Genomic DNA, 9881 nt, shown 5'->3' on the forward strand with positions numbered 1-9881 from the left:
TCACTGTACTGAGAGCTCTCCAATGTCTTCAGGTAGATGATGATGATGATTATATATTTGTGTGTGTGTGTGTTTTGTCCAATTTTCTAAATGTCTTCAGCAGAGTTGATCCAAATCACCTGGATCACTTAGTCCACTATTTCAGGAACTAGAGTCTGGATTCTATTTTTCTAAAGTATGTGTTTTTTGGGCTGGCCCGGTGGCGCACTGCTACAGTGCGCCGCTTGGGAGTGTGGCGGCGCTCCCGCCAAGGGTTCGGATCCCACATACAGACCGGCCACTCACTGGCTGAGTGAGGTACGGGGGCAACCCCGAGGGTTGTGATCCCGTTGCCGGTCCCGGTCCGGTACGGGCGCGACACTGAGGNATTTGACCAAAGGAATTGAGGGAGAAGAGCATTCTAGGAGGAGGGACAGCAGGAGCAAAGGCTGGGGTGGGCACAGACAGGCTGAGTTTAAACCATAACCTAGAGCTCGGCTTGGCTGCAGCACAGTACACCTGCAGGGGAAACCTGGGAAGGAAGGCTGAGAACATGTGGCCGTGGAAGCTTGAGAACGTGGCGGGAGGACTGTGGCAAATTCCTTATGCCTAGATGACATTTTGCTGCTTTCAAAACTCTTTCACATGCATTATCCCATCTGGTATAATCACAACAATCCTGTAAGTAGGCAACAGCAGGGATTATTATACAGATGAGAAAACTGAGACCCAGGAAGTTAAGGTGATCTGCTTTAGGGGACAAAGGAAACTGGCAGATGAACCTGGATGAGAACCAGCTCTTCAACATCCTGACCAGGGCCTGTCCCCTAAACTATGGTAGGGAGCCTACAAGAGAACTTCTTCCTTAGTCTGTGGATTCTTTGTTGGTCAGCTTTCAGGTTTAATACACCGTGTGGTGGCCACCCCAATGCTCTGGTGTGGGTCAGTGTATTTCTGAAAGGGAGACTTGAGGAACAGGCTCCTTCCAGAGGTCAGAGCTGCAGGTCTTGGACGTGGTATCAAAGGTGGCCTCAGCAAAGCTGGCAGAGGTGTAGCAGTCATCCAGACCTGCTAGCAGCTGAAGCTTCTTGGGCACAGGGGCCAAGACAATGCTGGGGGTTGGCAAAGCACAGCACAGAGCTGCAGCTTCATGTCACCATGCAGGGCACCATGTGGGGCTCATTGATCTTGTCCCCCAGTAGTCCAGCCTCACCGGGATGATGGAGGGCATGGCAGGATGATGGTCCTGCAGATGGCAGTGGGTACCTCGTGGGGCCACTTGGCACCCAGACCAACATTACCACTGTAGTCCTGATAGCGTCAATCTCTTTGAACCTGGTCCACTGGCCACCCTAGGTCTACTTTTGCACAAGCACAGCCTTCAGAATCTTTTCCTTGAGGGGCATCCTCAGGAAAAAGTCAATGATCTCAAACTCCTTGATGGGCAGGGAGAAGAGATAGAGCATCAGGGACTTGATCTTCTTGTCCTTGACCTGGCAACCTGGCTTGGTGATGGGGACCCAGTCCTTGTCCTAGATTTGCTTGCACAATCTCCAGGGCCCTCAGACTTGGTGTTGATCACAGCCAAGACCCCGGCCACAACTGTGCTGCCAAATTCCCCCTCAGAGCCTCCACGCCTCCCATTCCAGGACCCTTGGGTTCTCCAGCCCCTCCTGCAGCACTGGCATCATCAGAGAATGGTTTGTGCATTTTCATATTGTAAAACTGCCATACGTGGAGTTAATTCTGTAAGCCCACTCCCCTGAGGGTGCCCGGATCATGGAGGGTTGGACACCTGAGCCATTAGGTGCTGGTAAGTAGGCTCATCAGCTGTGTTTGCCATCTTATTTGGTAAATGAGCCAGAAACCAGAGCATCATTGAGTACATTGCAGGTGGAGGCTTTCAAAACAGGCAAAGAAGCAACTCTTGAGCTGGCCCTGCAAGGAGGAAGAATGGAGTAGACTGGGTCCTCGGAAGATGACACCTGCCAGGCAAAGCCTCTAGAGGCCAGGTCTGCAGGTTAGACCAGAACAGCAGAGGGAAACTCTGAGCTCCTCCCAGTCACAGACCAGTCACTCTTAAATTTTGACATGTTACCATGTCACAAGTCAGACAGGACTGAGAGAAAAGAAATGACCAGGGATGGAATGGAAACTTGCCGGCTGTGATCCTATGGAGGTGTAGGAGACATCTGCGAGGTCAGTCCTACATGGCTGCAGATTTAATGTTTTGTGCTCGTTTTCTTTTATTTAGGAGAAAGAGGTGAGTGGGTTATGAAAGTCCTTTTAAACAGAGCCAAGGGGGTAATTTTGTCCAGCCTGAGTGTGGTCCGTGAGAGTGAGACCCAGAGGTCCACAGACGAGTCGGCCTGCCCCGAGGTCCTGCCTGAGCAACTCTTTCCTCACCTTGGGGGACCCTGATGAGGCTTTACAGTGACTTCACTCAGCCCTGGAGGCAATCCTCCTGTCTGAAAGAAGCCAGTGATAGCTTCTCCACGGCCAGCTCCAGGGCCATTCTTTTCAGGGAAAATTCTGGTGCGCCGCTGGCCCTGTTTCCTCCCTAGGCCAGTCCGAGGGGCACTGGGATGAGGGGAACAGTTGGGGAGAGTTTCTAGGAAGACAACTTCTCACCTTGCCAGTGGGCCAGTTAACACATTAGTCTGGGGATGACATTGGTTTCGCTTCTCATTTTGGTCACAGTGGGTTCCTCAGCCATGATAGAGGTGCTGAAAGGCTGCAGTGAGAATGTCCCATGGGACATTTCTTTTTCATTTGCTTTCCAAATGTGTGAGATTTGGCACGTTTCCTCTTTTCCCACAAGAGATTTAATTCTGTGAAGGGGCAGTGTGGGTTCCGTCATAACTGTGCCCTCCCCAGCTGCCCCACTGGAGAGAAAGCTGGCGACAAGGGACAGAGAGGGGCCGGATGAACAAGAACAAATGAGTCTGCTGCCCAGGCCTAGGAGCCACAGCTGCACAGACCCAGGGTCCCCTTTCTGATGCTGTGATCTACTGACAAAGGTGAAGGGAGCAGGGGAAGGTGAGATGGGCCCGAGTAAAGAGCCCTGTTCACTTAATTGCAGCTACATAGAAGGGACCTTCAGAAACCCTCTGCTGGACTAACTATCCCTGCCCCCACATGGGCTCAGGGGCACATGCCAGCTGTGTTTGTCTGGTAGGCTAACTGTAGTGACAAACAGCCCCCAAATCTCAGTGGCTTCACACACTACAATCCAATGCAGGTCAGCAAGAGGCTCTGTTCCACATAGTCATTCAGGGACACAGGCTTCTTCTGTCTTGCAGTTCCACTGTCATCTGGGGCCTTGGAGTTCTCCACTTATCATCTGTGTCCAACACAGTAGATAGAGGAAGTGAAAGTGTGGAGGATTATGTTGGGGGTTTTAAGGGCCAAGCCTGGAGGTGGCCTATATCACTTTCCTGCACATACCGATGGCCACACTAAACATCAAGGGAGACTGGGAAATGTGGCCTCAGTGTTTTATGGGTTGAATTATGCCCCCCAGAAAAGATACCTTGAAGGCCTAACTCCCAGTAACTCAGAGTATGACCTTATTTGGATATAGGGTCTTTACAGATGTAATCAAGTTAAAAAGAAGTCATTAGGATGGACTCTAATCAAAATAAGACTGGCCTCTGTATCTAAAAGGAAAATTTGGGTACAGAGACACACAGAGAGAGGACAATGTGAAGACACGGGCAGAACACCATCTATAAACTAAGGGACGCCTGAGGCTACCAGAACTAGGCAGGAGGCACGGAACAGATTCTCTCTCATAGTTCTCAGAAGAAACCAACCCTGGCAACAACTTGGTTTCAGATTTCTGGCCTCCAGAAATACGAAAATGATAAATTTCTGTTGTTTCTGCCACCCAGTTGGCTGTGCTTTGCTATGGCTGCCCAGGATGCTAAGATGCACCATGTGCCCAGATCTGGGGAGCATCTACTGAGCTCTGCTGTACAATCTTCTTGTCAAAAAGAAGAGATTAGATGGTTCTTAGTGCAATACCTACCAACCTCAGTGATGGATACTTTCTGTTTCTATAACTCTCGCCACATGATCCCTCCCAGGACAGAACGAGAGAGCCCCAGTTGTTTCTGGCTAGAGTCCTCATGTGCAGAAGAGATGGGAACTTTGCTGTTATCACCTCGTTGTTTCCTCTTTCTTGGTCCAGAGTTGCACAAAGCCTGACAGCAGCTTCCTAAGAGGCCTTGAGCAAATCTCCTGATTCTTGTGGGAACCAGTTTCCTTTCTTGAAAAGTGGGTGCAGTCCCACTGACTTCTCTCTCAACAGAGGAGTCTGTTATGAAAACCATGCTTCAACACTTTGGAAAAACAGAGTGCTGCATCCGCCCAAGAGAGCAATAATCACTGTAGCTCAAGAGGCTGTAAATCTTCCCCAGCTGACTGCTCAGAGCTGGACCGGACCCAGCACTTGGTAACCTCGGCTGGCTTGGTGAATGGGGGGAAGTGATAGTGGCACCACACCGCACAGAAACGCAGGCGTCTTTTGGTCTGGCAGGCCTCCTCCCCCTCTAGACTTGGGGGATCTGGCTGCAGCCACCTAGGCCAGGCGATGCTTTATTGCACCCAAGCCCCTAGGCATTAGCAGCCATACCTGCTGGCTTGCTGAGACCTGGCACAGCTGGGAAGATGGAGGGCCGTGGGGAATAACAGTGGTGCTAATGCTGCCATTTACTGAGGACTTATTTGTGCCAGGTTCTGGGCAAGCACTGTTTCTGATCAGCAAAACCCCCGCACGGTGGGAATGTGGGTTGTGGAGTCAGTGTGTGGGGTCTGGGTGGGTTTGCATCCAGGCTCTCTTGGGCTATCTCAAGCCATCTTGAGCTAGTTACCTAACTGCTCTATGCATCCAAATCCTCATCTGTAAAATGGAATAAATATGATCCCACTTCACACCCCAGAGTTGCTCCCAGAAGCTCCGGTCAGGGGGCAGAGGGAAGGATCTGAGAAGAGAAGCAGGAGGTAGAAGGGTGGAGCCTTTGCCTACAGGGACATCTTCCATGACATACTCCTTTCCCCCAAGAGTTTCTGGCAGCCATGTTCTCCTGGCAGAAGATAGATTCCTGGTGAGCTCTACCTTCTCCCAGAAGTAGATCTTCAGACTCTATCCAGCAATGACCAGGGTGAGGGCGATGATGACTGTTAAGTGAAATAGCACACGCACGACTCCTAGAAGAGTGCCTGACTCGAGGCAAGTGCTCAGGACATGTTGGCCCTTATTACTCTACCCAGTTTATAGATTATGAGACCAAGGCTTAGCCATATTAAGCACACACAGTAAGTGACTGAGCTGGATTTGAACCCAAGATAGTGAGACTCTAAGATCTGTGTGTGCTCATGTGTATATTAGGCCGAAAGATGGTGGCCCTTTCCTCATCTTGTCATTCAGAAGATGAATGTGGTCTTGAACTTTGTGAAGTAAATGAATTTCTCAGGTGCATGGAACTTGCAAGGAAATGTAACTACGTGGGCAAGAGACACCTGTCATTTCTAGCAATTCTCTCTCTTTCCCTTTCCCACCCTCTCCTCCCCTTCTTTCTGCTTCCTCCCTCCCTCTCTTACTCCTTCTCTCTATCCTGCCTCCTCTCAAGAGAAAGACCTTTCCTGCCCACTGTCCACATCTTCCTTCTAAGGACAAGGTTTTCCTTGGTCAGGAACAGGGGAGGTTGGGGTGGCTCCCTAGGGAAAGGGCCTTGCTGCATCTTTTCCTCAGGTGCACACATCAGTAGCCCCATTCCCACTTCCGAAGACAATCTGAAACCAAGTTTTCTTAGTGGAGGCTGAGGGTGCTCCACCCTAGGACCACAGGCAAAGCCTTGGGCATGAGAACAAGGAGGAGCCACAGCTCTGGGCTGCAGGGGAAGGAGCCAGTGGGGAGGTGCTCCCAAGACAGGCTAGCAGAGCTGGAGTCCACATCCCCTGTGCAGCTGCAAATCTAGCTGCTTATCGGGAGCTTCTGCACCAGCTTTGAGGGCAGCCGGGCTTGGATGAATGCCAGGCCTGCTCTTATGAGCTACTCACCTTCTATCCCTGAGCCTTGGTCTCCTTATCCATAAAATGGGCATAATAATGCTTACCCACAATATTTGATGAGATCAGGGTACATCAAGCATTCAGCAGCACCTGGGTCAGAGTCGGGGCTCAATAAGTAGTAGCTATTTTATTTTTTTCATTTTCATGCTTATTAGTAACAGTGTAGCAAATGATATTCCATCTGTTCAAATCTCTGTTCTTAGGGAGCATGTCATTTCCTCTGCTCTCAGGGGCCTGAGCAAGGGTCCTGATAGCAGTGTGGGGAAAGGAGGAAAGTATTCCCAGTACATACTCTGTCCTTTCTCCCAGCTCATCCTTCTTCCATAAGTTTTTGAGCACCTGCTATGTGCCAGACACTGCACAGAATGTTTGAATGGACATATTCAATAGCAAAAAATGCTCACTGGGCACTTGCCATACGTCAGGGCCTGTACTGATACTGGTTATCCAGAGATGAACACGAATATCCCTTCCCTCAAGGAGCTCACAGTGTGATGAGGGAAAGCCGTAAGAAGGACCATGACAGCACATGGTAAGTGCTTCAATCCGTTCCATTCACTATTTTAAACAAGATTCACTGAGCACCTACCATGTGCCAAGCACCACACTGGGTGCTGTGGGTATAGAAATGAGTAAAACAAGGGCCCTGCCCTCAAGGGGCTCACAGTCCCTGGAGAAACAGAGAAATTAACTAGCATAGTGTTAATTTCATAATTACTTCCATAATTTCCATAACTGCTTCCATAATTTAATAATTCCATAGTGTCCTGATGGCAGTAAGCACAAGGGGTCAGGGGTCCTGAGAAATTAGGGGTGGTCATGGGAAGCTTCTAGGTGGGGATGACCCCTCCACTGAGGCTCTGAGTGTGGGCAGAAGTTGGGGAACCATGGAGGAGAACCATGCTTAGGGGACTCTTCTAGGGCTCTTGTGGCTGAGGAGGGCATCTGTGCTGCCTCAAAGGGGTGTTGAGGGGTAGGGTGAGGAAAGGTTTCATGGGGAGGGGGCTGTCCAAGCTGGGTCCTGAAGTATGAGTAGGAGCTCAGGCAGGAGAGGTGGCGGGTACGCTTCAGACGGGGGGACTGCATGTGCAAAAGCCAAGAGGCGGGAGGAAGCACTTGTCAGAGCTTCCATGGGCAGGTGAGCTGGAGGCAGATCCAAGCAGGCTCCTGATATGCTAATGGGCTTGGAGGACTTGGTCCTGGATGATGGGTGGATGGTCTCAGGGACAAAGTCAGATAAGGGTTTAAGAAAGCTCTAGGAGACTGGATAAGGAGGGAGGGAGAACAAAAAAGCAATCAGAACTTGGACCTGCTCTGAAGCTTACTCACCTCACAAGCTGGGGAGACAAGGACTGGCAAATGTCCAGTACACAACCTTCCAACAGCTACAGGGCACATCCGTGGAAGCACCAGGGCAGGACACCCAGTATCATCCATGATACCCAGAGACAGAAGCAGGAAGGGCACTTACTAGGTATACACCTGTACTAGTGCTGAAATACAGTGCCCTGGCCCTCCGGGAGCCATGGTCTAATGAGAAGATAGTTAGAATGAGGTGTCAGAGCAAACTCAGAGGCTTTCGGACTCCCAGATGTTAAAAGGAGAGACTGGCCCCATGGTTCCTAGATACCCTCATATGCCCACTATCTTCAGCTGGGTTCTGCCAGGAGTAGACCCTGAGATGGGGATTTAAGGAAAAATATTTTTATTTGGTAGGTGACCCCAAGAAGCACTAGTCCCCTGCTGTTGGAAAGTGAGACAGGCAGAAAAAGAAAGCCAACATTATTGAGCAGGTGACTGATATGGAAAGCTGGGGCTCCATCACACTGGGGACCTCTGGGAGATCATGGCACACACTTCTGAGCTGTCCAACCCAGGGGGTGAGGAGCAGGGAGTGTTTATGCATCTACTCCTGTCCATCCATGGTTGATAGCTGCTCCTAAGGGTGTTGTGCTGGCTAAACAAAAAAGCTCCTCCCAGTCTGAGAAAGCCCCCAGCAGAGAGCAAGTGGTCTTTTAAGTGCTGACAGCAGGACTTCAACAGCATCTGCTTATCACAACAGTGCTCACAATTGTAAAATAAATGACTCAAATAATTATGTGTAATGTCTCCCTCCTGCCTTAGAAGATAATCTCTCTGAAGATAGGAACAGCATCACCAATTATATCCCCAGGATCTAGCTCAGTGTTTGGCACATGGCAGGTGTTCAATAGATATTAATTGAACAAATGTAATCTGGAGCTTGGTAGATTCATGATAAAGGCCCCAGTTCCATCTGAATACCTTCTCTATCTCCTTCTCTTCCTTTCTCCTCTCCCCATCCCAACCCTGATATAGCAGAGCCTGAAAATTGTTTCCCAATATCATTTTTTTTTCCTTTTTCTAGCATAATAAAAGGCCCAATATTTAACCTTGCCTGTGACTGCCTGGAATACTTTCCTCAGCCTCCCTTACAGCTAGGAGTGCCCATGCGACTAAGCTCTGACCAGTGGGTGTGGAATTGACAGCTGCCACTTTCCGAATGTGTCCTTATGGGTGGAGGTACATCCATTTCCATCCTTTTCCTCCTTTCTGCTGGCTAGAATTTGGATATCATGGCTGGAGCTGGAGCAGCCACCTTGGGTCATTAGGTGAAAGCCTTGGATCAGAAAATGGTGGAAGCTAGGGTATCCGGGGACCCTGATGATCAGGGAGCAGCCACTCCAGCCCTGGGCTAAACCTCTGGCCTTGCTGTACGTGACAGAGCCATCGGTTATGCCATTGTTATTTGGGGTGGGGTTTTCTGTCAGTCACAGCTGAGCAACCTAATCCTAAGTGACACACGGAGGGAATGATGACTCTCAGGCAGTGGAAGTAGAGCTTACTGGACAGGAGGATCTCTCCTGCTGAATGGAAGCCTGTGGCCCCTCCCACTGGCCGTTGGCTTCCCTGGGTCAGACAGGTCCAGCCTCCCTCGGGACTCTGAGAAGTTTTGTCCTCTTCCAGAAGAGCGGTACTCTCACAAACTCTCTTTTCTGTTAGAATGGCCTAGACATGCCTTGTGGCAGGTCTTGGGCTGGGTGCTGCCACCGCTCACCCTTCCAAACAGTGGCATCAAGGTTCTTTGGTGGGGGGATCCTCTTTCCCCATCCCCACTTCTCAGGAGAATAAGGGAAGATAAAAGCCAGTGCCCTCTTAGCATTTCCCTGCCACTTACTGGCCATCAGAAGGAAACCTGAGAGCCTGTGCGTGCTTTCCTGACCTCTTCTGTGTTAAGAGTGGGGTGGAAACAAAGACAGTAAAATGCAGGGTCCCCACAAAGCAGAGAGACAGAGATACAGGAGGCACGGAGAACCGCCATGGGCACATGTAATCATACACACATGGGTTCTAAGAGCAGCAGGCTGCGGCTGCAAGGGGTGGCAGGGGAAGTCTCCAGAAAGGCAGACCTCGGCCTCATCCCTCCCCGCCCTGCATTTCTGAAAGTTCCCAGATACAGGGAACGCTCTAGACACCCCCTACTGTCAGGATCCGTTGGTCCATTTGTGGTCGTCTTCCCACCGCCCACCGGTGGCTGTCCCCTGCAGAGCCTGGGAATGAGGAGTGGACTTCGGGAGGGGGTAACTCCGCCGGGGGTGGGTGTTTATTAGTCACTCGCGGCTCTGGGGATACTTTCCGGGAGTGGTCTGCCGGGCCATGTGACCTGGGACGAGTCCCATCCGCTCCCCGGGCCTCAGTTTCCTCCGGGGTACCCTGAACAGGCGGGAGGGGGTTTGGCTTCCCTTGGCTGGGAGGAGGGCCCCGCGCGTCGCTGACAGCCGGCGGGCGCACCGCGGGCGCTCGGAGCA

General features: G+C 50.9%; 1 pseudogene; it reads right to left on the reverse strand.

The window, feature by feature from the left end:
* Nucleotides 1-922: 922 nt before the first annotated feature.
* Nucleotides 923-1822, reverse strand: LOC103581311 (annotated as a pseudogene).
* Between the last annotated feature and the right edge of the window lie 8059 nt (nt 1823-9881).

This window comes from Galeopterus variegatus, unplaced genomic scaffold (genome assembly GCF_000696425.1).
Source record: "Galeopterus variegatus unplaced genomic scaffold, G_variegatus-3.0.2 Scaffold12773, whole genome shotgun sequence".
Taxonomy (NCBI): domain Eukaryota; kingdom Metazoa; phylum Chordata; class Mammalia; order Dermoptera; family Cynocephalidae; genus Galeopterus; species Galeopterus variegatus.